The sequence below is a fragment of the Ranitomeya variabilis genome, chromosome 7 (genome assembly GCF_051348905.1).
Source record: "Ranitomeya variabilis isolate aRanVar5 chromosome 7, aRanVar5.hap1, whole genome shotgun sequence".
Taxonomy (NCBI): domain Eukaryota; kingdom Metazoa; phylum Chordata; class Amphibia; order Anura; family Dendrobatidae; genus Ranitomeya; species Ranitomeya variabilis.
Window position 1 is genome coordinate 182,588,575 of NC_135238.1, and position 26,109 is coordinate 182,614,683.

General features: G+C 43.4%; 1 long non-coding RNA gene across 1 annotated transcript; it reads left to right on the plus strand.

Moving 5' to 3' along the window:
* The first annotated feature begins 6,021 nt into the window (after positions 1–6,021).
* On the plus strand, positions 6,022–26,017 carry LOC143784311 (uncharacterized). The gene is made up of 4 exons (XR_013217763.1): positions 6,022–6,746; positions 18,128–18,210; positions 25,385–25,868; positions 25,943–26,017. It is a non-coding gene; the product is annotated as an uncharacterized LOC143784311 (long non-coding RNA).
* The last annotated feature ends 92 nt before the right edge of the window (positions 26,018–26,109 follow it).

Below are 26,109 nucleotides of genomic sequence, written 5' to 3' on the forward strand. Positions count from 1 at the left end.
TCCATACTGTCTAATGACCGCACATGATGCTCCATACTGTATAATGACTGCACATGATGCTCTATACTGTATAATGGCCACAGTTCTCCATACTGTATAATGACATACAGGCACGCAGCTCACACACACGCTCACACAGGCACACAGCTCACAGACACAGCTCACACACGCACGCAGCTCACACACATGCAGCATCACACACACACGCAGCATCACAAACGCAGCTCACAAACACATGCAGCTTTGACACAAATGCATCACACACGCAGCCATCACACACACACGCAGCCATCACACACACACACGCAGCCATCACACACACACACGCAGCCATCACACACACACATGCAGCATCACACACACACGCAGCATCACACACACACACGCAGTATCACACACACACGCAGTATCACAAACGCAGCTCACAAACACATGCAGCTTTGACACAAATGCATCACACACGCAGCCATCACACACACACACGCAGCCATCACACACACACAGCCATCACACACACGCAGCCATCACACACACACGCAGCCATCACACACACGCAGCCATCACACACACACGCAGCCATCACACACACGCAGCCATCACACACACCCATCACACACGCAGCCATCACATACACCCCAGATACCTCATACACACATGACACACACACACACATGCAGCATCACACACACACACATGCAGCATCAGACACACACACAAATGCAGCATCAGACACACACACACACACACATGCAGCAGACACACACACACATGCAGCATCAGTCACACACACACATGCAGCATCAGACACACACACATGCAGCATCAGACACACACACACATGCAGCATCAGACACACACATGCAGCATCAGACACACACACATGCAGCATCTCACACACACATGCAGCATCTCACACACACACACACATGCAGCATCAGACACACACACATGCAGCATCAGAAAAAAAAAACGGATCGGCGGAAAAAAATGGACCCGGCAGAAAAAACTGATCTGGCGTAAAAAAAAAACGGATTCGGCGCAAAAAAAAGGATCGTCGAAAAAAAACGGATTAGGTAAAAAAAAACGGATCCGGCACAAAAAAAACGGATCAGCAGGAAAAAACGGATCCGGCGGAAGAAAAACGGATCTGGCTTGTAAAAAAACGGATCCGGCGCAAAAAAAACCCCGATCGGCAGGAACAAAACGGATTCGGCAAAAAAAAAAACGGATAGGCGGAAAAAAACGGATCTGGTGGAAAAAAACGGATGTGGCGGAAAAAAAAACAGATTCGGCGCAAAAAAAACGGATAGGCGAAAAAAACGGATAAGGTAAAAAAAACGGATCGGCAAAATAAAACTGATCCGACGGAAAAAAAAACCGATCTGGCTTGTAAAAAAATGGATCCGGCGCAAGAAAACCCGATCGGTGGGAACAAAAGGGATTCGGCAAAAAAAAACCGGATCGGCAGAAAAAAACGGATCTGGCGTAAAAAAACCGGATTCGGCGCAAAAAAAAACGGATCGGCAAAAAAAAAAAACTATTCGGCAAAAAAAACGGATCAGCAAAATAAAACGGATCCGGCGGAAAAAAAAACGGATCTGGCTTGTAAAAAAATGGATCCGGCGCAAAAAAACCCGATCGGCGGGAACAAAACGGATTCGGCAAAAAAAAAAACCAGATCGGCGGAAAAAACTGATCTGGCGTAAAAAAAACGGATTCGGCGCAAAAAAAACGGATCGGCAAAAAAAACGGATTAGGTAAAAAAAAAACGGATCCGGCACAAAAAAAATGGATCAGCAGGAAAAAACGGATCCGGCGGAAGAAAAACCCCGATCGGCGGGAACAAAACGGATTCGGCAAAAAAAACCAAAAACGGATCGGCGGAAAAAAACGGATCTGGCGGAAAAAAACGGTTGTGGCGGGAAAAAAACGGATTTGGCGCAAAAAAAACGGATAGGCGAAAAAAAAACGGATTAGGTAAAAAAAAAAACGGATCGGCAAAATAAAACTGATCCGGCGGAAAAAAAAACGGATCTGGCGTAAAAGAAACGGATTCGGCGCAAAAAAAAACGGATCGGCAAAAAAAACCCCGGATCGGCAGAAAAAAACGGATCTGGCATAAAAAAAAACGGATTCAAGGCAAAAAAAAAACGGATCTGGATTGTAAAAAAATGGATCCGGCGCAAAAAAACCCGATCGGCGGGAACAAAACGGATTCGGCAAAAAAAAAAAGGATCGGCGGAAAAAACTGATCTGGCGTAAAAAAACGGATTTGGCGCAAAAAAAACGGATCAGCAAAAAAAAACGGATTAGGTAAAAAAAACCGGATCCGGCACAAAAAAAACGGATCAGCAGGAAAAAACGGATCCGGCAGAAGAAAAACGGATCTGGCTTGTAAAAAAACGGATCCGGCGCAAAAAAAACCCCGATCGGCGGGAACAAAACGGATTCGGCAAAAAAAAAAAAACGGATCGGCGGAAAAAAACGGATCTGGCGGAAAAAAACGGATGTGGCGGAAAAAAAACGAATTTGGCGCAAAAAAACGGATAGGCGAAAAAAATCGGATTTTGTTAAAAAAAACGGATCGGCAAAATAAAACTGATCCGGCGGAAAAAAAAACGGATCTGGCTTGTAAAAAAATGGATCCGGTGCAAAAAAAACCGATCGGCGGGAACAAAACGGATCGGCGAGAAAAAACGGATTAAGCAAAAAAAAAACAATCGGCAAAAAAAAACCGGATCTGGCGAAAAAAAAACCCGATCGGCGGGAACAAAACGGATTCGGCAAAAAAAAACAAAAACGGATCTGGCGTAAAAAAAAACGGATCCGGCACAAAAAAAACGGATCGGCGGGAAAAAACAAATTTGGCAAAAAAAAAAAGATCAGCAAAATAAAACGGATCCGGCGGAAAAAAAAACGGATCTGGCTTAGAAAAAAACTGATCCGGCACAAAAAAAAGGATCAGCAGGAAAAAACGGATCCGGCGGAAGAAAAACCCCGAGCGGCGGGAACAAAACGGATTCGGCAAAAAAAAAAAAAAAAACGGATCGGCGGAAAAAAACGGATCTGGCGGAAAAAAACGGATGTGGCGGAAAAAAAACGAATTTGGCGCAAAAAAACGGATAGGCGAAAAAAATCGGATTTTGTTAAAAAAAACGGATCGGCAAAATAAAACTGATCCGGCGGAAAAAAAAACGGATCTGGCTTGTAAAAAAATGGATCCGGTGCAAAAAAAAACGATCGGCGGGAACAAAACGGATCGGCGAGAAAAAACGGATTAAGCAAAAAAAAAACAATCGGCAAAAAAAAACCGGATCTGGCGAAAAAAAAACCCGATCGGCGGGAACAAAACGGATTCGGCAAAAAAAAACAAAAACGGATCTGGCGTAAAAAAAAACGGATCCGGCACAAAAAAAACGGATCGGCGGGAAAAAACAAATTTGGCAAAAAAAAAACAGATCAGCAAAATAAAACGGATCCGGCGGAAAAAAAACCGGATCTGGCTTAGAAAAAAACTGATCCGGCACAAAAAAAAGGATCAGCAGGAAAAAACGGATCCGGCGGAAGAAAAACCCCGAGCGGCGGGAACAAAACGGATTCGGCAAAAAAAAAAAAAAAACAGATCGGCGGAAAAAAACGGATCTGGCGGAAAAAAACGGATGTGGCGTAAAAAAAAAATTTGGCGCAAAAAAACCGGATAGGCGAAAAAAAAACGGATTAGGTAAAAAAAAACGGATCGGCAAAATAAAACTGATCCGGCGGAAAAAAAAACGGATCTGGCGAAAAAAAATGGATTCGGCGCAAAAAAAAAACGGATCGGCAAAAAAAAAACGGATCGTCAGAAAAAAACGGATCTGGCGTAAAAAATACAGATTCGGCGCAAAAAAAATCGTATCGGCAAAAAAAAAAATCGGATTAGGCAAAAAAAAAACGGATCCGGCACAAAAAAAACGGATCAGCAGGAAAAAACGGATCCGGCGGAAGAAAAACGGATCTGGCTTGTAAAAAAAAACGGATCCGGCGCAAAAAAAACCCCGATCGGCGGGAACAAAACGGATTCGGCAAAAAAAAAAAAACGGATCGGCGGAAAAAAACGGATCTGGTGGAAAAAAAGACGGATGTGGCGTAAAAAAAACGGATTCGGCGCAAAAAAAAAAGGAAAGGTCGAAAAAAAAACGGATTAGGTAAAAAAAAACGGATTGGCAAAATAAAACTGATCCGGCGGAAAAAAAACGGATCTGGCTTGTAAAAAAATGGATCCGGTGCAAAAAAAAACCGATCGGCGGGAACAAAACGGATCGGCGAGAAAAAACGGATTAAGCAAAAAAAAAAAACAATCGGCGAAAAAAAACGGATCTGGCGAAAAAAAAACCCGATCGGCGGGAACAAAACGGATTCGGCAAAAAAAAAAAAAAACGGATCCGGCACAAAAAAAACGGATCGGCGGGAAAAAACAAATTTGGCAAAAAAAACATCAGCAAAATAAAACGGATCCGGCGGAAAAAAAAACGGATCTGGCTTGTAAAAAAATGGATCCGGCGCAAAAAAACCCGATCGGCGGGAACAAAACGGATTTGGCAAAAAAAAAAACGGATCGGCAGAAAAAAACGGATCTGGCGTAAAAAATACGGATTCGGCGCAAAAAAAAAACGGATCGGCAAAAAAAACGGATTAGGCAAAAAAAAAACGGATCCTGCGTCTAGAGACTACAGCCGTCGTCCTTACCATTGCACCACAAGCTCAAGTGATCCAAGGTACTAATTTCTGCTAATTTCCTGTATCAGAGTCAGGTATCAGACAAAGTATTTCTGATGTTATTTCTGATGTTACTGTGATTTGTGACCATGTCCTAAAATGAACATGCAGCGGTATACTGACATGTTACTGACTTTATGGCAGTTTCATCCTGCAGACACTAGATGGCGCTGTGGCTCCCGATGACGTCACGGCTCCTTGCAGCCTCTAGTCAGTAATAGCAGCACTAGACAATCGCCGGGCGCGGTGGCGTGCGCCTGTAATCCTAGTTACCAGGGAGGCTGAGTGCTGGAGCGCTTGAGTCCAGGTGTTCTGGGCTGCCCTGTGCTATGCCGATTGGGGTGTCAACATCAGGTCGGTATTTGTGGCTCTGGGGGACCTCAGAACTAACCAGTGGTCCTGAAGTGGGAGGAGGTCGGACGCGGCCTAAGAGACCCCATGCCGATCAGCGGTGCGGATCGCCCCGTCCATAGCCCTCGTTGTAGAGTCTACAATGGGGAGCAGGCTGGACAACACAGCGTGACAACCACTTTTTATACACACAGAAAATATTCATTTTAGATCGGGAAATCATTATTAATGTAGAAAAAGATCCAATTTCTTAAAATTGTGATGTTTATTAGAAAATTCAATGCAAACATTCAAGACTGTCTATGTAAATACTATGCATTGAACTTTGTACTTAGTTCTCTAATAAACATCGACATTTTAAGACGCTGAATTGTTTCTACATTTGATCCCTTGGCTTCCGTGCTACAATGCCCCTAGAGTCGGAGCTGTTTTTTCTTTTTTCACCAGATCATTATTAACCCTCAGTCACATCTGCAATAATTATTATTCGGTAAAAATAATGAACTATGCAAAATATGAAAATGTAAATATATATATATATATATATATATTCCTCCTGTACTTTCTCACTATCTCCCCAGATTCTGATATTACAACCCCTTATCTCTCTGTGATGCCGTTACACTGAGCGCTACTGACACCTACTGGCGAAACCAATAAAATGCTTCCATCTGTTGTGCAGTACTAGGTGTTACCAGCAGAGGCCACTCCAGCTCTAAACCTTCAGGACGAAACATGAATCACCTGCAAATATCACATTATAATGAGGTTACGCTGAAGGCCTCATGAGAAAATGACCTATTGTTTATATCAGGTTTTTTTTCTTCAATGTATTTTTTTCCATATAACAATCTGTATTAAAAATATAGTAGTAATATAATATATCAAAAATTATTAACACAAATAAATATATTTAAAAAATTACCAATAATAAGTATAAAATAAACAGACCACAAATCAACCCCCTAAAAACACAAGAAGATCCTAAGGGTGCGTGTCCACGTTCAGGATGGCCGGCGCTTTGGACGGAGCGGAAAACTCGCTCTGCCCTAAGCCCCGCCCCCTTCTGGAGACACGATGATGCCGGATGTGTTCATTGCACACATCCGGCATCATCGCACCCCACACATAGGGCCCTGTGATTTACCTTGCAGCGGCGCAGCAAGGTAAACGGACATGCTGCGATCTAAAAAGACGCGGCGCATGTCCGGAATCGCAGGGCCGCCGGGTGCGTATTAGCACGCATAGTGGAGACGGGATTTCATAAAATCCCCTCCACTATGCTGTAACATCTGGACGCGGCAGATTGAATGCTGCGGCTCTGCTCAGCGTTCAATCCGCTGCTATTCCGGATGTAAAACGGCCCGTGGACACATACCCTAAGACAAACACACTGACGAGCAAAAGAGTAACAATGTTTTGACCTTTTGACTTTCAGGCTCCATATCTCACCATCCACTACTGCTTCCAACGTGAGACTCCCATCATTTTATAGACAATCATCTTGGCTGTCTTATACACAAATGTATTGTTTATTGTTGATGCGTTTCAGATTCCACCGACTCCTTCCTCAGGATAACCATACAAAAATCAATCAATTGTCCTGCAGACGTTACACAAGTCTGGAAGCTGCAAATAAGGTGAGAGACTTCAACTTCACTATTGTGATGAGAAGCGTTGGCTTGAGTTTGCAAAAACGTATGACAAATGGACAGTATAAGATTGAAGATGGGTGATTTGGAGCGATGAGATGAAAGGCAACAGACTAGTCTCTGATGGGTGCAAATGGGTCTGGAAGAAACAAGGGAAAACGGGGCCAATGGCTGCAATCATTGAAGGAACTGTCAAGTTTTGGTAGAGGAAACCTGATCATATGGGGTTGTTTCAGGGTATGTACACACTTTCCGGATTTTTTGCGTTTTTTCGCTATAAAAACGCATACATATGCATCCCATCATTTAGAATGCATTCCGCAATTTTTGTGCATATGTCACTTTTTTTTCCCGCGAAAAAAATGCATCGCGGTAAAAAACGCAGCATGTTCATTAATTTTGCTGATTTTTTGCGGATTTCCCACCATATTATTGCATTTGGAACCCCCGGAAAAATCTGCAAAAAAATCCACATAAAAAATGCGAGAAAAACATGAAAAAACGCACAGGATTTCTTGCAGAAAATGTCCGGTTTTGGTCAGGAAATTTCTGCAAGAAATCCTGACGTGTGGACATAGCCTCACAGCCAAAGATGTTGGATACTTGACCAGGATCGATGGTGGTCTCACGGCTGAGCTATATGTGTATTTTGATCTGACGTTTAGATCGGACTCGGACATCACTAAGATGACAGTTCTGTTCGATTTTTACACAGACCCATAGACTTGCATTGACAATTTTGTTCTGACGTTTGGATCAGTATGGAACATATCTCCATGATTTTGTATGGACTACAAACAATCCCGGACATGTGAACTGCCCCATTCACTATTTTAGGCACAAGTGTTATCTGTGAAAAGCACGGATAGCACATCCCACCCTATTTCCTTATAGATTGTAGCTTGCGAGCAGGACCCTCACTCCTCCTGTACCTGCTGATCTGTGTCACTTTGTGATATATTTATTGTCTGTTCATGTCCCTGCTTAATTGTAAAGTGGTCAGAAAATGTTGGCGCTATAGAAATAAAAATATCATCATCACTAGTATAAGAAAATATAACGTGTGAATGAGCCGTTGATAATTATCAATTGTATTAAATTAATTAATTTAGTTCCAAGTTTATTAAGCTAATTTATAGATGAATGGGAAAGTGTCTAATATTTCTAGGGAAGACCACAAATGTATTACATAGGGCAAAAATGTGACGGGTTTGGCAGAGGTTTTAGGACAGTTAGGCCGGCGTCACACTAGCGAGTTTTACGGACGTATGAGCGCAAGAAAATACGTCCGTAAAATACGCATTACACACGGCCCAATGATTCTCTATGGCCCAGCTCCTATCAGCCGTATTTTACGGATCTGTATTATACGGCCGTAGAAAATCGCAGCATGCTGCGTTTGTCACCGTATTGCGCAAAAAAATCGCCAATGAAAGTCTATGGGGGCGAGAAAAATATGGATTACTCACGAACCAGCAGTGTGACTTGCAAGAAATACGCAGCGGTGTTATAGAGAAAAGCCGGCAATTCAATTGCCGGCTTTTGCTATCTCCTTCCCAAACCCGACAGGATATGAGACATGGTTTACATACAGTAATCTCATATCCCTTTTTTTTTGCATATTCCACACTAATAATGTTAGTAGTGTGTATGTGCAAAATTTGGGCCCTCTAGCTATTAAATTAAAGGGTTAAATCACAGAAAAAATTGGCGTGGGCTCCCGCACAATTTTCTCCACCAGAGTGGTAAAGCCAGTGACTGAGGGCAGATATTAATAGCCTGGAGAGGGTCCATGGTTATTGCCCCCCCCCTGGCTAAAAACATCTGCCCCCAGCCACCCCAGAAAAGGCACATCTGGAAGATGCGCCTATTCTGGCACTTGGCCACTCTCTTCCCACTCCCGTGTAGCAGTGGGATATGGGGTAATGAAGGGTTAATGTCACCTTGCTATTGTAAGGTGACATTAAGCCAGATTAATAACGGAGAGGCGTCAATTATGACACCTATCCATTATTAATCCAATAGTATGAAATGGTTAAGAAAACACACATTATTACAAAGTATTTTAATGAAATAAAGACAGATGTTGTTGTAATATTTTATTAGACTCTTAATCCACCTGAAGACCCTTGTCACCTGAAACAAAGTAAAAAAAAAACAAACAACAATATTCCATACCTTCTGTCGTTCTGTCCCACGTTGCAAATCCATCTGAAAGGGTTAACTAATTTTACAAGCAGAAGCCTGTTAATGCAGCCGCACCTGCCTGTAAAAACCAGGGGAATGAATGGAAAGCAGGGTGACCTGTAGTTACCTTGAGTTGCGGTGATGCGCCCTCTGCTGGATGTCCTCATGAACTGGAGCCTGTGAAAAGTTCCCACGCTCGAGTTCATATGAGGACATCCAGCAGAGGGCTAGGTAGTAGGTAGGGATGTGAACGCTGTGTTCTGGGATGGGTGGGCACAGAGGAGTCTGCGGGATGTGCCGTGGTGCTGTGCCTGGATTTGCCATTGTGCCGCGTCGGGATGTGCCGTGATGCTTGGATGTGCCGTGATGCTTGGATGTGCTGTGGTGCCGGCATGTGCCGGTGCCTGCGCCGGGATGTGTCGGCGCCGAGATGTGCCGTGGTGCCGGCATCTGCCGGTGCCTGCGCCGGCATGTGTCGGCGCCGGGATGTGCTGTGGGGCTACGCCGGGCGGTGCGGTGGGTCCGCTGGCCGTGCTGGGGTCTGCTGCAGGCGTCATTGCTGTGTGTGTCTCTGTGTGCAGGCGTCGTCCGATGGGACTACAAGTCCTATCGGACGATGCCTGCTACAGTGACAGTGAGTGACACATTAGCCAATGATGGGACAGTAGTAGTCCCATCATCCAGCTAATGTGTTGAATGTAAAAAAAAACAACACACACACGTACATACATACAGACATACAGTACATACAACATGCAGACACAGTACATACAGACATACAACATACACCATGTGACATGCAACATGTGGCGACATGAGAGGGAATGCGACATATGACATGCAAAATGTTACATGCAACATGCGACGACATGCAACATGCCACATGCAACATGCAACAACATGTGACGGCATGTGACATGCAACGACATGTGACATGCGTCAACATGCAACATGTGACAACATGCGACATGCGACATGTGACATGAGATGACATGCGAAATGCAACATGTGGCAGCATGCGACATATGACAACATGTGACATGCAACATGCGACGACATGCAGCATTCGCCGACATGCAGCATTCGACGACATGCAACATGCGACGACATGCGACGACATGCGACGACATGCGACATGTGACATGCGGCGACATGCAACATTCGACAACATACGACGACATGCAATGACATGCAACATGTGACATGCGACGACATGCAACGACATGCAACATGCGACAACATGCAACATGCGACGGCATGCAACAACATGCAACATGTGACATGCAACGAAATGCGACATACAACATGCGAGGGCATGCGACATGTGACAACATGTGACATGCGACAACATGCAACATGAGACATGTGATATGCGACATGCACCATGCGACAACATGCAACATGCGAGAACATGCAACATGTGACGACATGCAACATGTGACATGAAACATGCAACATGCGACGACATGCAACATACGACATGCAACATGCCACATACAGTACATACATACAGTACATACATACAACATACATACAGACGTACAGTACATAAAACATAGAGTACATACTCACTATCACTTGTCACTTTGTTCCTCGAAGCCAGTGTTACCTGTAAAAAATATTAAAATAATAAACAAACACTATACTCCCTGATCCGCAGAAATCCAATTAAAACGAGTGTCCCTCGCCGATCTCCCGTGGAGAGCAGGAGCATCAGCTGATGCGACCGCTCTCCAGGGGCTCCAGGAATACAATGATGGAAGGTATCCTTCCACAATGTTTTCCCCACAATGTATTCCTACGCCCCTGTGAGAAAATAGTCCCTAGTCTCACTTTTGGCATTGCTGTGTGAGAAAGTTCCCACGCAGCTTTTTGCCATAAAGTGAGACCAGTGAACTATAGTAACCTCTCAGTGATGCACTGCAGGAGCCATTGTCTCCTGTCAGTGTGTCACATAGGGTCCTATAGAGCAGTGACATCACCCGATGTCACTGTTCTATAGGGGAGATCGTCATGGGACACTCGTTATTAATTGGACTATGGTGGACAGGTAGTATACGGTTTATTATTTTACATTTTTTGCAGGCGCCGAAGTATGGTAAGTATGCTTAAATGAAGAATATTAACCCCTTTCTGCCAGCTGACGGAATAGTACGTTAGCTGGCAGATCCCCTGCTTTAAGGTGGGCTCCGGCGGTGAGCCCACCTTAAAGCCGCAATATGTCAGCTGTTTTGTACAGCTGACATGTGTGCGCAATGAGCGCGAGCGGAATCGCGATCCGCCCGCCCCCATTAACTAGTTAAATGCCGCCGTCAAGCGCTGACAGCGGCATTTAACTAGCGCTCCCGGCTGCACGGCCGGAAGTGCTCACACCGCTGACCCCCGTCACATGATCAAGGGTCAGCGGTGCATTGCCATAACAACCAGAGGTCTCCTTGAGACCTCTATGGTTGTTGATGGCCGATTGCTTTGAGCGCCACCCTGTGGTCGGCGCTCAAAGTACACCACCATTTCTACTACATAGAGGTGATCTGTACTTCACCTCTATGTAGCAGAGCCGATCGTGTAGTGCATGCTTTTAGCCTCCTATGGAGGCTATTGAAGCATGCCAAAATAAAAAAAAAAAAGTGTTTAAAAATATAAAAAATATATAAAAGTTTAAATCACCCCCCTTTCGCCCCAATCAAAATAAAACAATTAAAAACAAATCAAACCTACACATATTTGGTATCACCGCGTTCAGAATCGCCCGATCTATCAATAAAAACAAAGGATTAACCTGACCACTAAATGGCGTAGCGAGAAAAAAAATCAAAACGCCAAAATTACGTTTTTTTGGTCGCCGCGACATTGCATTAAAGTGCAATAACGGGCGATCAAAGAACGTATCTACACCAAAATGGTATCATTAAAAATGACAGCTTGGCATGCAAAAAATAAGCGCTCACCTGACCCCAGATCACGAAAATTGGAGACGCTACGGGTATCGGAAAATCGCACACTTTTTTTTTTTTGCAAACTTTGGAATTTTTATCCACCACTTAGATAAAACATAAACTAGACATGTTAGGTGTCTATGAACTCGTAATGACCTGGAGAATCATAATGGCAGGTTAGTTTTAGCATTTAGTGAACCTAGCAAAAAAGCCAAACGAAAAACAAGTCTGAGATTGCACTTTTTTTTGCAATTTCATCACACTTGGAATTTTTTTCCCATTTTCTGTTACATGGCATGGTAAAACCAATGGTATCGTTCAAAAGTACATCTCGTCCCGCAAAAAATAAGCCCTCATATGGCCATATTGACTGAAAAATAAAAAAGTTATGGTTCTGGGAAGTAGGGGAGCGAAAAACAAAAACGAAAAAACGGAAAAAGCTCTGGGGGTGAAGGGGTTAAAATACTTTTTTCCTAATGTGTGTGTGTTTTATTAATCCTTTAATACTATTGGATTAATAACGGATAGGCATCTTAGTGACGCCTCTCCGTTATTAACCCGGCTTAATGTCACCTTACAATAGCAAGGTGACATTAACCCCTTATTACCCCATATCCCACCGCTACACCGGAGTGGGAAGATAGGGGCTAAGTGCCGGAATTGGCGCATCTTACAGATGCACCATTTCTGGGGCGGCTGCGGACTGGTATTTGTAGCTGGGGGGAGGGCCAATATCCATGGCCCCTCTCTAGGCTATGAATATCAGCCCGCAGCTGTCTGCGTAGCCTTTCTGGCTATGAAATATAGGGGGACCCCACGTCATTTTTTTGGGGGTCCCCCTATTTTAATAGCCAGTAAAGGCTACGCAGACAGCTGCGGGCTGATATTCATAGCAGGCTACAAATATTGGCCCTCGGCTGTCGGCTTTCCCCCTCTGGCGCAGAAAATTTCGCGGGAGCCCACGCCATATTTTTTTTTCTTCGTTTTTTTTTAACTGAAACATATTGTTCATTAACCCCTTTCTGCCAGCTGACGGAATAGTACATCAGCTGGCATTATCCCCACGCTTTGAGGTGGGCTTCGGCGGTGAGCAACATGTCAGTTGTTTTCATTACAACAAAAAAAATTATGTTTTTTTGGTCGCCGCGACATTGCATCAAAATGCAATAATGGGCAATCAAAAGAACGTATCTGCACAAAAGTGGTATCATGAAAAACGTCAGCTCGGCGAGCAAAAAATTAGCCCTCACCCGACCCAATATCTCAGAAAATATAGACGCTACGGGTATCGGAAAACGGCGCAATTATTTTATTTCTTTTTAGCAAAGTTTTGAATTTTTTTTTACCACTTAGATAAAAAATAATCTACACGTGTTTGGTGTCTATGAACTCGTAATGACCTGGAAAATCATAATGGCAGGTCAATTTTATGCTGTGTGCACACGTTGCAGATTTGGGTGCAGAATTTTCTGCACAAAATCTGCATCTCGCTGAAAACGCAGCTGCGTTTTTTATACATTTTTTTCACGTTTTTTTCATATTTTTTGCGTGGTTTTCATGCGGGTTTTTTGTGTGGTTTTGATGCAGTTCTTGGTGCGGTTTTTGCGTGGTTTTGATTCAGTTTTTGCTGCAGTATTTGGTGCGGTTTTTTGCGTGGTTTTGATTCAGGTTTTTGATGCTTTTTTATGCAGTTTTTGGTGAAGTTTTGATGCAGTTTTTGATTCAGTTTTGATGCAGTTTTTGGTGCGGTTATGATGCAGTTTTTGGTGCGGTTTTGATGCAGTATTTGGTGCGGTTTTGATGCTGTTTTTGGTGCGGTTTTGATTCAGTTTTTGGTGCAGTTTTGATGCAGTATTTGGTGTGGTTTTGATGCAGTATTTGGTGCTGTTTTGATGCAGTTTTTGGTGCGGTTATGATGCAGTATTTGGTGCGGTTTTGATGCTGTTGTTGGTGCGGTTTTGATGCTGTTTTTGGTGCCGTTTTGCTGCAGTTTTTGATACAGTTCTTGGTGAGGGTTTGATGCATTTTTGATGCAATATTTGGAGCAGTTTTGATGCAGTTTTTGGTGCGGTTTTTGCGCGGTTTTGATTCAGTTTTTGCTGCAGTATTTGGTGCTTTTTTGCGTGGTTTTGATTCAGGTTTTTGATGCTTTTTTATGCAGTTTTTGGCGAACTTTTGATGCAGTATTTGGTGCGGTTTTGATGCAGTATTTGGTGTGGTTTTGATGCAGTTTTTGGTGCGGTTTTGAAGCAGTTTTTTGTGCGTTTAGGCCATGTGCCCACGCTGCGGATTCCGCTGCGGAATTTTCTGCAGCGGATTTGATAAATCCGCAGTGCAAAACCGCTGTGGTTATTACTGCGGATTTATCGCGGTTTCTATAGCGGTTTCCGCTGCGGATTTACACCTGCAGTTTTCTATTGGAGCAGGTTTAAACCCGCAGCGCAATCCGCACAAAGAAATGACATGCTGCGGAATATAAACCGATGCGTTTCCGCTCGTTTTTTCCGCAGCATGTACACTGCGGAATTCATTTCCCATAGGTTTATATTGTACTGTAAACTCATGGGAAACCACTGCGGACCCGCAGCTGCGGAAACGCTGCGGTTCCGCAGCAAAATCCGCAGCGTGTGCACATACCCTTATGATGCCATTTTTGGTGCGGTTTTGATGCAGTTTTTGGTGCGGTTTTGATGCGGTTTTGATGCAGTTTTTGGTGCGGTTTTGATGCTGTTGTTGGTGGGGTTTTGATACAGTTTTTGGTGCAGTTTTGATGCTGTTGTTGGTGCGGTTTTGATGCAGTTTTTGCTGCAGTTTTGATGCAGTTTTTTGTGGAGTTTTTTCGCGCTTTTGATGCATTTTTTAATTTTTTTTGGTGCGGTTTTTGCGTGTTTTTTGTGCGTTTTTGTATGCATTTTTGAAAGCTAAATAAAGATGTATTATTGAACAAAAAAAAGATTTGTGATGTCATTATTGTCCAACCTCCTCTTTTACATTTGTCCAACCCACACTCAATTACACACAGATAGATAGACATATAGATGATAGATGAAATGGATAGACAGAGCTACATATAGATAGCTCTATAGATGCATACATCTATCTATTCCTATATCTATCTATAGATATATCTGGATAGATATATCTATTGATAGATGTATGGATAGTGTAGGGTGCGTGTCCACTGTCCAGATTACATCCAAATTAGCTGCAAATTGGATGCTGCGTACTTGTAGTCCCATCAGATGATGCCTGCACACACCCCAAAAGACCCCCCGCACAGCCCCGCACACACCCGAACAGTCCCGCACACACCCGAACAGTCCCGCAGACCCCGTCCGCACACACATACACGCACACCATCACCGCCCACACACTTCCCTCCTCCCGAACTGCAGCGTTTCTCGGACCCACATCCGCATCTAAACTGCAGCTCTTTTTTACATCTGCGGTTTTGCTGCAGATGTGCCCGACTCAATGAAAGTCTATGGGTACAGAAACGCTGCAGTTTGGCAAAAAAAGAAGTGATATGCTGCTGAAAAAAAAAAGCTGCGTTTCGGTGTGTCTTTTTCCGCAGCATGTGCACAACAAGTCTGCTGCTCCCATAGACTTACATTGGTTGAGCACTACACTGCGGATTTGATGCAGCTCTGGGCAGCAAAAAACCCTGCGGATCTGCAATCAAATCCGCAACGTGTGCACAGCCTTAGCATTTAGTGAACCTAGCAAAAAAGCCAAGCAAAAAACAAGTGTGGGATTGCACTTTTTTTGCAATTTCATCGCACTTTGACTTTTTTTTCACATTTTCTGTTACACGACATGGTAAAACCAATGGTGTCGTTCAAAAGTAGAACTTGTCCCGCAAAAGATAAGCCCTCACATGGCCATATTGATGGAAACATTATGGCTCTGGAAAGAAGGGGAGAGATAAACGAAAAAAGCTCCAGGGGTGAAGGGGGTTTAGAAACATGGATATGGACATATCTATGGAAATAGACATAGATATATAGATATATCTGTATGTATCTATCTATCCATCCTATATCTCTGTATCTATCTATCTATCTATCTATCTATCTATCTATCTATCTATCTATCTATCTATCTATAATAATAATTTTTATTTATATAGCGCCAACATATTCCGCAGCGCTTTACAACTTATAGAGGGGCCTTGTACAGACAATAGACATTACAGCATAACAGAAATCACAGTTCAAAACAGATACCAGGAGGAATGAGGGCCCTGCTCGCAAGCTTACAAACTATGAGGAAAAGGGGAGACACGAGAGGTGGATGGTAACAATTGCTTTAGTTGTTCGGACCAGCCATAGTGTAAGGCTCGGGTGTTCATGTAAAGCTGCATGAACCAGTTAACTGCCTAAGTATGTAGCAGTACAGACACAGAGGGCTATTAACTGCATAAAGTGTATGAGAACATGATGAGAGGAACCTGATAATGTTTATTTTTATTTATTTATTTATTTATTTTTTTATTTTTTTTAGGCCACACAGGGATAGTTAGGTTAATGCGTTGAGGCGGTAGGCCAGTCTGAACAAATGCGTTTTTAGGGCACGCTTAAAACTGTGGGGATTGGGGATTAATCGTATTAACCTGGGTAGTGCATTCCAAAGAATTGGCGCAGCACGTGTAAAGTCTTGGAGACGGGAATGGGAGGTTCTGATTATTGAGGATGCTAACCTGAGGTCATTAGCGGAGCGGAGGGCACGGGTAGGGTGGTAGACTGAGACCAGAGAGGAGATGTAGGGTGGTGCTGAGCCATGGAGTGCTTTGTGGATGAGGGTAGTAGTTTTGTACTGGATTCTGGAGTGGATGGGTAGCCAGTGTAATGACTGGCACAAGGTAGAGGCATCGGTGTAATGGTTGGTGAGGCATATGATCCTGGCAGCAGCATTCAGGACAGATTGGAGCGGGGAGAGTTTGGTAAGAGGGAGGCCGATTAGTAGAGATTTACAATAGTCCAGACGAGAATGAATAAGTGAGACAGTAAGAGTTTTTGCAGAGTCGAAAGTAAAAAAAGGGCGAATTCTAGAAATGTTTTTGAGATGCAGATAGGAAGAGCGAGCCAGTGATCGGATGTGGGGGATGAATGAAAGCTCGGAATCAAGGATGACCCCAAGGCAGCGGGCATGTTGCTTTGGAGTAATGGTGGAACCGCACACGGAGATGGCAATGTCAGGCAAAGGTAGGTTAGTAGAGGGAGAGAACACGAGGAGTTCAGTTTTTGACAGGTTCAGTTTCAGATAGAGGGAGGACATGATGTTAGAGAGAGACATCTGTGTGTAATGGAGTGTGCGTTGGACAAATGTAAAAGAGGAGGTTGGACAGAAATGACATCACAAATCTTTTTGAAGCTAGAGGAGGTTCCTGCTTAGTGGCAGTGCAATGCATCATGGAACTTGTAGTATTAGAGCACAATAACTCAGGAGAAAGGAAGTTGTCGATTAACCCCATGAGAGCTAGATCCAGCACTGAAGATGTGCTGCTACAGCATGATAAAAGGTAATATTGCTAAAATAAAGACAGTGGATGTTTTCAGTAGCACATAATTGCAAGATTTATGAAAAAAATAAAATTATTGTAGTGGACAACTTATTTAAGTCTGAAGTTCCAGCCTGGACTCACCGGACTCAAGTTAGTCTGCAGTTAGCTATTAGTTATTAGCTATTCGATTTTCATGTATGGCAGTTAGCTATTAGTTATTAGTTAGCTATTCGATTTTCATATATGGCAGTTAGCTATTTGTTATTAGTTAGCTATTCGATTTTCATGTATGGTTAATTATACATAGAGTGGATATTGTTTGGGTAAAATTTTGATCAGGACTTTGAGATGTTTATTTTGACTACTTGTGGTCCTGGGTTATTCACGTAAATCGCTTATGCCGCACATAATCAAACGCACTCAATCGTACGTAAATTCAATTTGAAAACAGGTACCCTTGACCACTAGTATTAAAAATGAACATATCAATGTCCTGAATAATATTTACCAAAAAAATTATCAACTCTGTGTAGTTCAGAAGTTATTCACGTAAATCGCTTATGTCGCGCATAATCAAACACACTCAATCATACGTAAGTTCAATTTGAAAACAGGTACTCTAGACCACTAGTACTCAAAATGACCACATCAATGTCCTGAACAATATTTGCCAAAAAAATTATCAACTCTATGTGTAGTTCAGAAGTTATTCACGTAAATCGCTTATTTTTGTATGTTAACAGAACCTTGGAAGAGTTTCACCAGTAACTTGCTAGAACTATCATCAAAATGTACTTCATGGCCAGAATGTTGTCAACTACATCCAGTAAGACATTAATTATTCACAGAATCAGCTTACCTTGAACCACAAGTAGTCAAATGAATCAAGTTCAAGTTCTGCACATAATCTGAAATAAAATATCAGAACTCTGTATAGTTTAGAAGCGAAAAGGAAAAATCACTTATTTCCATGTGTGAAAATAAACATGGTAAAATGTCGTTAATAATGTATTAGGTGTGTTTTCAAAATGTTTTATACCTTGTCAGTAAACAATGCAATCAGTTTGGGAGTTAGGCCGGAGTCACACACAACATATAAAAATACAGTCCGTTTTTGATGGCCGAGATAAGCAGAAAATTTCCTGAACAGTGATCCGTATTCAATGCGAGGATGCAATTTTTTCTCCTACAATTATCCGTGTGCCATCCGTGTGGCATCCGTATGGCGAAATTTTCTCGACGGCTTGCAAAATGGACATAGAATGGTTCCATGGCCTCAAATATTCCTTATAACATATATACAGTCTATATATACACTGTGTTCCAAATTATTATGCAAATAATATTTCCTCATATTTTCTCTAAATTACCTATCTGAATTGCAGTCATTGTTATTTTCCAGTCATCTACTATTCTAGTATAATTGCAATGTTTTGGAAAAAACTGCCTATGAAAACAGTATCTTTTTTTAAAAAAATAAACACTCAAAATGCATGTTCCAAATTATTATGCACAGCAGAGTTTTCAACCTCTTTTTTTTATTTTGAACAAAAAAAGGTCAATTGTGAAGTTATAAGCATTATCAGCTTATTACAAAATGAAATCAAACAGTTTTCAAGTGAAAACTTTATTCTAGGTGATGTTACATTTGCACATAGGACCCCTTGTTCGAAAAAAGCTTCTGAACTCTCTCGTCCATTGAATTTGTCAGTTTTTGGATGGTTTCTGCTTCATTTGTTTTGCATGTGGACAGAATACCCTCCCAGAGCTGTTGCTTAGATGTGAACTGCCTCCCGCCATCATAGACACTCCTTTTGATGATGCTCCAGAGGTTCTCAATGGGGTTGAGGTCAGGGGAAGATGGTGGCCACACCATAAGTTTGTCCTCTTTTATGCCCATAGCAGCCAGAGATGCAGATGTGTTTTTTGCAGCATGAGATGGTGCATTATCATGCATGAAAATGATCTTGCTGCGGTTCTTCCTCTTGAACCATGGCAGGAAGTGTTGTTTTAGAAACTCCACATAGATTATGGAGTTCATCTTTACCCCTTCAGGGATCATAAAGGGGCCGACAATCTCTCTTCCCATGATTCCAGCCCAAAACATTACTCCACCTCCTTGTTGGCGCCTTAGCCGTGTTTTCATGGGGTGTCCATCAACCAGCCATCCTCCACTCCATCCATCTGGACCATCGAGCGTTGCGCGGCACTCATCGGTGAACAAAACAGTTTGGAAGTCAGTCTTCGTTTGTTTTAAGTTTCTTTTTATTAGTTTTACACAAATAACAGATAGGTAAATGGTAACATGTGGATTTGAGATACATCAGTATGACATATAACCCAATCTCGGGAAGGCTAGTTCAATAATAACATGTAACATTAGTGATGAACATGTAGATAAACATGTGGATAAACATAAGATTACAGTAAGATGCAATCATTAAGAAAGTTCAGATTTGAAGTCTTGTGACTTCCCGAAGGCTAGATCAGAAACCAAAAACAACTCCACATTAATGCGACATTTAACCAATACACACATACTGTAAATAGAAAGAAAGAAAGAAGAGGAGAAAGGGGGTAGGTGATAGATTCACTAGAAGGGGAGGGTTCGGCTTATCGTAAAATAGGTGCAAGGGATTTAGAGGGGGGACATCGACACGTTCATTTCTGGATTAGGAAGAGATCCAAACCTCTAAAGAGATTTCTAATTGTTAATGAGAGCCAAATACTCATCACTAGATCTGAAAGATTTCCAGGGGACCTATGTTGTGTGGAATTTCTTCTATATAGTATAACTGGTCCACTTTGTTGACCCAATCCGAAATGCTCGGGCAGTTTTTAGTCAACCAGTGGACTGGGATAAGAAGCTTAGCTGCTGATAGAAGGAAAGCCAACAGGGATTTATTTTTATATTTCAAGTTGTCCCCCTTCCAGTTTAAAAAAATGAGTGTCAGGGAGGGTGGATGTAGTAATTTGCATATTTTAGTTATATGTTTTAATACTTCTTTCCAAAAAGTTTGTAGTATTTCACAAGACCACCACATATGCAGAAAAGTACCAACGTCTTTAGTACATCTCCAACAGGTTGGTGAAGAATTAGGATACCAAAGATGAGATAGAGTTGGGGTAGTGTACCATCTAGTGACTATTTTATACAAATTTTCCTGTACTCTTATACAACTAGATGGGCCATGCGAATTTTTGTAAATTTGATCTACCTCCCAGTCCTGAAATTCAGTATCAAGGTCTTTTTCCCAGTTATGTATGTAAGCTCTGTGATATATGTGATGCAGTAACCCCTGTAACAGGTAGGGGGCGCTGCATGGTCTCCCCGGAATCTGCACGGAGTTGTATTGAGGCCGTGAGAATTGACCTGCAGTGATGTCAGGATCACGTGACCAGTCCATGTGATCCATTACTGTGGGTGTGGTTACAGGTACATAACGTGACCAGAGTGTGGGTCACATGTTCCTGTGTGGTTCCAGTGTTTGGACCTGAAGGGTCCAAGTGCAAAATCCCTGAGGGAGTTCCTGAGGGCTCGGTGTGTTCCTGTGTTGGAAGCCTGGGAGGAGGCTTCCTGGAAAGCACCTGCTGGCGTGGGAGGTCCTAGTAGGAGGACCGGATCCCGGAGCCGTGCACAGTGGAACTGGGGAAGCTGGAGTCCTTCGGTGAGGTCTGGACTGACTAGTGTGTGCCGGCCAGGCAAGTTGGTGATCCCTGTAAGGCAGCTTACCCGGAGGTGTGGACTGGCGAGGAGTCAGCAGGTGGAGCCGGAGCTCCCGTCAGGTATCGTACAGGCCGTAGTGCTTGTGAAGTCTATGAACTATGTGGTCTCCCTTGGGAACTGGTTAAGGGAGGACCAGCGTGTTAGTGTCCGTGAGGCAAAGCCGTACACTGAAGTGTTAGAAGCTGCAAGTAAATATTACCAGTTGGTGCCTGTTGTGTTTCATGTTATGAACTGTGCGTAACCCGGTTTATGAGGCTTAATAAACCGCATGGACTGCTTTGTTTTATAAACCCGTGCCCGTGTGCTTGAATATCGCGGCCAAGTGAGTGTCCCCCAACACTCTCAGTGAGAGAAACCTTACAATTGGTGGATAATTTTGGCAACAATCCCGCTAGCACACGTGGAGTTAATTGCTGTGGCAGAGCCACGAAGGTGACAAGCGTCTAGCGGTAACTCGGCGGGGTTACGAAATTGACAAGCGTCTGCTGTGACTCGGCGGGGTCACAAAGGTGACAAGCGGCAGCGGTGGAGCCGTGCAGAGCCGTGTGGAGAGTAGCCGTGGTTGCAGCGAGAGGTTCCACAGCAGGCGGAGCTGTAGTGGCTTGTGGTTGGCAGCACCTGGAGGTGCCGGTTGTTTGTGACTGCAGCGGGAGCTGTGGCGGTACCAGCAGGAGCTGGTGAAAGTGACATAGAGAAAAAAAAAAAAAAAATTTATTTTTGTGCAGACTCTTAAAAGGCCAGTACAAGCCCAGAGACATTGGGGTGTACTGTGTGAACTGGGGCCTGAGTGCCGTGGGGGAGTCCACGGGGTGTATCCCAGGGAGGGGAGTATCCCTAATAGTGAGCGGTGGCCCAAACGGGGATGGTTGCCCAAAAGGGGGCGGAGACCCAAAAAGGGGCGGTAACCCGAATAGGGGTAATGGCCCAAAAAGGGGTGGAATCCCGAAGGGGGGCTGAATCTCGAACCGGGGTGGTATCAAAAAGCGGAGCACTTGCCCAGAAAGGGGGCGGAGCCAAAAAAGGGGCGGCAATCAGTGAGGTGTCACGACTGTGTCCTTTTTGGCTGGATGGAAAGTGTGTGCAAGGGTTGATAGACCCGGGGAGAGAAGCGTCTGTGCTGGGAACCCGTCCAGGAGATTCTGTGTCACCTGGCGACACTGAATATCTCCAGGTAGCCACTATCTACATTGTCGCAGCGGAGGTTTCCACATACCATGAGGTGGTTGTAGACCCGATCTTGCCGTATCCTATGGTAATAGGACAAGATTTGGTAGCACTGTGGGAAAAGGCTGAAGTGTTTGTGGATATAATGTGGATGTCAGTTAGTAATGTTGAGAAGGCAGGCCTGACCAGAGGGAAAGGTGCGACTGTCCAACTAACTGACCTGACGTCACCTGAAGTGTGCCACAATACGACTGATAGTGGTCTGCTGGATAAAACACGTGGAGCTGACACCCAGACAGAGAGTGACTTGCAGGGTCATCAGACTGTGGGGTGTGACACAGATTCTGGGGGTGACTGTGACAAATCATGGCCAGTAACAAGCGCATATGCCCTGGTGACAGGTGGAGGACGGGGTCCAGGACCTGTGGTAACGGGTGGAGGACGGGGTCCAGGACCTGTGGTAACAATAATTAATAACAATAATAATAATAATAATAATAATTAGTAACAATAACAATTCAATACAATTAAATGTCATAAGGACTTCAAAAATGGCGTTATTAGACGTAGGCGCCGCGAGCTAAATTTCCAGCGCTTTGCCTTTTGCTGATTCGTCAGACCGCTCGCGGTCGGTGGCCAGTAGGAATCGCTGGGAGAATTTAGTTGTGATTTTTAAGAGTTTTAGACGTGTGTGAAAGAAATACTGCAAAGTTAGAATGCTTTAATAAATAGAAGTGTTGATACTTTATTATTATAAATGAACAAAATGCAAAGAGAATGAAAAAGAAGGAAATCAAATCAGGATTCGGCATCCTTCGAAATCGCATCAAAGAACGTATTCTTCTGTGTACACTCGCACAAAGTCATGGATGATGTAGGATTATAGCCGGGTGTATAAACCATTATACAAAACGGGGGGGAATGATCATCATTTACATAGGAAGGTTAAAATACAGTCGTTGACTGAAACAGAAACAGCTGTGTAGGAGGCTTAATACTGGGCGAAGAACAGCCGAACTCTATACAAAGGTGAGGTTGTGGAAGACAGTTTCATGTTATAGATCTTTCACCATTAAAGTAGAGAGGAGTGCAGTGGATCCCGGGCGCTGCTGCTACTAAGGTTAATCCTCAGGTATGCTTAAGGGAGGAGTAGGTTCTACGCAAACATTTTTATTTATCCTCTGTTCCGGGATCCACCTCACTGATCTTTCCTTTCCTTGTTGTGTCCTCTTTCCATTTGGTCTGCATACGGCGGATATTGGATAATATCTAACTCTTTACATAGTTGTGCCGCACACAACCTGTTCAGATGAGCGACCAACCCTCTGACTTGCCCTGACTAGTGATGAGCGAATATACTGGTTACTCGAGATTTCTCGAGCACGCTCAGGGGTCCTCTGAGTATTTTTTAGTGCTCGGAGATTTAGTTTTTCGTGCCGCAGCTGAATGATTTACATCTCTTAACCAGCTTGATTACATGTGGGGATTCCCTAGCAACCAGGCAACCCCCACATGTACTTATGCTGGCTAACAGATGTAAATCATTCAGCTGAGGTGAGGAAAACTAAATCTCCGAGCACTAAAAAATACTCGGAGGACCCCCGAGCATGCTCGGGAAATCTCGAGTAACGAGTATATTCGCTCATCACTAGCCCTGACCTGTTGCCCACAGTGTTACACAGGGAGCACCTCTTGTATTTTCTCTCTTCAGGTCTTTCACCATAGGCAGACCGAGCCATGGTCTTCAGCTGAGGACCATAGTTGGATGTGAGACTAGTCTGACTCTTCTTGGTATTTTGCAGCACTGCATCAGGTGATTCGCAGTCGTGGGACCCGTCAATCACCTGCTGTGGCACTTGGACTTTCTGGACTTGGTTTCTCTATTGCTATGGTCCACGGCCGGATCTTTAAAGTATATTATCTCTGAAAAAAATATCACTGGCTGTAATCAGGCAGCCAGGCTCTGATTAATGCTGCCTATTGTTTGGGCAGCATAAATCAAGCGACAGGTTTCTTTTAATGGTAACCCGAAGAAAGCCAGCAAGGATTACTATAAATAAAATGGCTCAGTGCTTTCCTAGCATTCTGTAGGGGTCCCAGTGACTTCACCTCCAGGCAATCGGCATAGGTGACATATCCTAGTTATATACCACCACTGTATAAGGCGGGCTGATTATGATACTAAAGATCACTCTCCTTCTTACTGGGCAGAAGTGTAAGTTTAAGGCTTTAAACATTCCAAAGATATTGCATTATTCCTTCCCATAGCATGCTGGTCTTTGGGGTTCTAGGATCCCTGGCGATCCTGAGGATGGGGCTCTTGATAAAGGGAACGAGGCTTGGCATAGTCCAATCTCGAAATGAGCGGTAGGTGCACATGCTCAACCTCCGCACCATTCATTGTGTATGGGACTGCTGGAAATAGCTGAGTGCTAAGCTTGGTTTATAAGCTCCAGTGTTCTTTTTTGGAGATTTTTTTGGGGTATGAGAAGTTGGGACTCCAGCAGCCAGTAAGTCAACCCTTATCTTTAGAAGAGGGGACGATTTACTAAACTAGAAATCACCCTTTAAACTCACCATGTAATTACATGGATGAAATGGGTCTGACACGTTCTCCACCCGATCATTCAAAGGGAGGGTAGGGTGCGATCTTCTTTGATGTCCTTATGCCTCAATAGGTTTGTTTTTATCACCAGATGCTAAAAAATGCTCTGGACAAATAACTTTAAGCTTCATATTCTAATATACAGGGGTGCATATGCTGGCATAAATGTCTATTCATATTATTATTTTTATACTATGTGGATAGGTAGATGCTGTCCTGCCGGTTGCATGGCCAGAAGGGTCACCAGACCTTACCCAGATTGACTTGATTTTTATTTGGGAAGTTATAAAAAATGAGGTTTGTTTAAGAAAATCATGCACAATTGATAACATTCAACTATTATTTAAACTGTACACCGACTTCTGCACCCCCTGTATACCAATACCATATAATAAGTATGTTAAAATGCTGATTGTATAATCTGTATGTGGAAAGAACACAGCCTTACATATAAGTTGTGGGTCCACTATTATTATTATTCCTTTTTTATCTCTTCCTTTACAGATGGCTTTAATCAAAGTGTCTTATCATATCTTGAAGTAACAAGATCTTCTCCGGAGAGAGGAATATCCACTTTCTAAGAAGATGTTGGAAGAAAAGACATAGAATATTTTTATTTCTCTAAGGTCCTAAGCCTTTCGTACAGTCCAGACATGTTCTGCTGGAGGAGGGCTTTGCCTCTTTCTCTGCGCTTCTTTCAGATGCGTAGTATCAGTTCGGATCCGCTCCTGGATCAGTTGATGACTAGCACAAACCAATTCCAGATTTTTCAACTCGTTGGCATCCATAAGTCTAAGCTTACAGTACATCATGTGGGTTGCGCCATCAATACATTATGGGAGCTTCAGAAGGGGAAGCCGAGTGCAAACGCAAATCATGAAACCGTCCGAAATCACCCGGAATTTATTGCTCTTCGGATCCTGGCAGAAAATAAAATTGACTTTATGAGCGACACCACCCTGGTGAATACGCTGTATGCCGTTATAAGGTACGAGCCACTTGCTCCATTGCTCGGTCCTTATGTTGCATCTCGTTTACCATTGTTGTATTCTGTATTTCAAGGTTTAATGTGGAAGCGCACGACTCTTTGGTGCAGCAGCTGCTAATGGAAGGCTGGAGAAGACTGGAAAAGTAAGGCTGGTGGAATGTTTGATTACCAATCCCAGCAGCCATTTTGCCATTTAGTTGCCCAGCATTAGCTCTTTGGCTCTTGAGGTTCGTCATGCTGT